The 2,500-nt window shown below is 33.4% G+C and overlaps 1 protein-coding gene across 3 annotated transcripts in view; it reads right to left on the bottom strand.

The window, feature by feature from the left end:
* LOC144977179 (sodium-dependent noradrenaline transporter-like) overlaps positions 1-2,500 on the bottom strand; it is a 212,076-nt gene that overhangs the window by 140,610 nt on the left and 68,966 nt on the right. For all 3 annotated transcript variants that reach the window (XM_078922092.1, XM_078922090.1, XM_078922091.1), the window contains exon 2: positions 343-566. The gene's annotated coding sequence lies outside the window, so the exon portion shown is untranslated. The remainder of the gene's footprint in view (positions 1-342; positions 567-2,500) is intronic.

Raw genomic sequence — 2,500 nt, 5'->3', positions numbered from 1 at the left:
TCTGGTAAGTTTACCTTTAAAATCTCTTATTGACATCAAGTTGGTCCTGCATAAAACCGGTTTGAGGCGACAAGTCATATAGTAGTATGGTGTGGCGTAACTTGGATTGACTATATTATTGGGTTTTATTTTTAGGAAATGAAAATCAGTAAAATTGTTGTTGTTTTTTTTTTTTTTTTTTTTTTTTTTTGTTGTTTTTTTGGGGTTTTTTTGTTTTTTGTTTTTTTTTTTTGGGGGGGGGGGTAGGTTGGTGTTTTTGTTTTGTTTGTTTTGTTTTTTTGTTTTGTTTTGCTTAAACGCACTGAAAACCACAAGAGGAAAAAATATTAGACAACGGATCACCTGTTTCAGCTGAAATTTGTGGAAGTTTCCCTGGAAATTTGTGTCACGTCCATTTGTATGATTGGTGCTGCCTGAATGGGCAGCAGCTTCTTATGGCCTGAATGGGTGTATTATCCTGGTACGTTCTTGTGTGGGGATTTTCTCTCTCAATGATGATGTTACAATCTATGTAATTATCAAACGTGAAATGTCACTTGTGAAGGCGATTTGTTGACTCCATGGTTCTGTGGATGTTGAAGATTTTGACAAATATAAATTTAACAAATATACTGGTATAAAGTTAATTTCTATGAAGATCCATCCATTTAAATACCAAATATAACAGAGTTTAAGTCAAGACAAGAAACGTTCAATTCTCGAGTAATATATTCAATTATTTCTTGTTCCCCTTTGTGCCTATTATATGACGATAAAGGATGCTGGTCGTGGAATAATCTTAACATTGAGCATGGCATAAAAACAACTCGTGAATGAGGAAATTTACTGAGACTATACAATAATATATTTTGTTACTTTTCAAAGATTGTTATCGGTCACGAAAACCCTCGATTGTGAAGACACATGCCAGAAGTTTTACATGGGTATTTGCTAAAGAGCTCACCATTGCCATTACCAATTTAAACCTCTCCTTACCACCTAGAGCAAAATCGGCAAATTTGTTACGACACAATATACATTTTGTCTTTTTCAGTTTTATTTTATACATCACAAACTTTGAAGAATGGCCTTTATTTAATCAATGAGAACATCAAGTTGTTTTATAGAGAGCTTTTTAAGTTTAAAGAATCAATGTTTCTTCTGGGTAAGCCTGCCATTTTGGGAAAATACTGAAAATGATCGGTAAGGAGAGAGTTAAAGCCAAACGTACATTAGCATTAATTAAAGAATCTCACAACACTTTAGGTCAGCAAAGATCAAGCGACCCATTAATGTCACATATTTTGTTTTACTGATAGTTCTTGTTTGGAAATGGAGGAAGAGTATTGTCAAGCAAACATTAAAGCTAAAATCAAATAGATTGTCTTACAATGGATTTTGTAAACTAGTTTTAAAGCAACTGTGCCGATAAACACTTGAAATTGCCAGATGTAGAGACACGAGACCCGTGGATTGTAGTTAAAATTGCATCATAATACTCATAGCGTGAAAAACGTTCAAAAAGTATCTAAATATAATCTTTAAAACTATAAATCATCTTGCGTTGTTTGACTCAGCTGTCTCCGCCGGAATTTCTAGAACAAAAAAATTCACTAGTTTCCATTAACCCCCACCTGCTTCACGAACCATTTCACCTATGGAGTGCTTGAATCGTCACCAGCTGATTAAGTACCAGGAGAAAATGTTTATTCGTTCGTCGGTAAAACGTCTCCACGTTTAGATGATATCGCACGGCGATGGAAGAAAATGGGATCTGAATGAAGATTCGCTAGATCAGATCGGACTACTTAAAACTTGAGACCATTTTGTGTTATAAATTAAAACGTCAGTGGAAATCATTTTAATGTAAACAGTATTTTTCTTTATAAATAATTTGTGGTATGGGATGGGATTGATTATGAGTCTTTGAAGAGTTTCTTGAACGTAAGAAGTAATATCGTTATATCATTGATATCATTATAATATCATTTTATGACATCTATAAATATATCTCAACATGTGTACATGTGGGATTCTTAATGCAGATCTGTACGATCTATTTATAATGGAAGCCTTTGATGAATATTTCAATTTTTAACCAAATTTAACATTTTATTTTGAAAAAGACAATCTTTATTTTTTCAGTGCATGACCAATGCAGTGTCATACAGGATAACAATTCAGGTAATAGGTATGACATGGTGAAAAGGTATTACCGTTGTTAATGTTCTATGTTCTCAATTACAATTGTTGTTTTGCAACCATGTAATTATAATAGAGGGTCCAAATAGCTCAGTTGATAGAACTCCATGGTATTATGTTATTTTACAGATATGGCGGTTTTTTCAATAGCAATAGTTTAATGTACTAGATAGGCGATCTAGTCAAAATACAAAAATAATCCAGCTCTTATTTAGGACAATGTCCTCTAAATGTACTCAAAACGCTTTACAAGGGGTCCCAAGCCAAAGGCAACAATTAAATATAAGTAGGAACAGACATGATGCCTGTGAGGTGCTAT

Source organism: Berghia stephanieae, chromosome 7, assembly GCF_034508935.2.
Source record: "Berghia stephanieae isolate SIO BIC M18660-M18661 chromosome 7, UCSD_Bste_1.3, whole genome shotgun sequence".
NCBI lineage: Eukaryota > Metazoa > Mollusca > Gastropoda > Nudibranchia > Aeolidiidae > Berghia > Berghia stephanieae.
The sequence above is the reverse complement of the archived record's forward strand: the minus strand, read 5'-3'. Positions and strand labels throughout refer to the sequence as shown.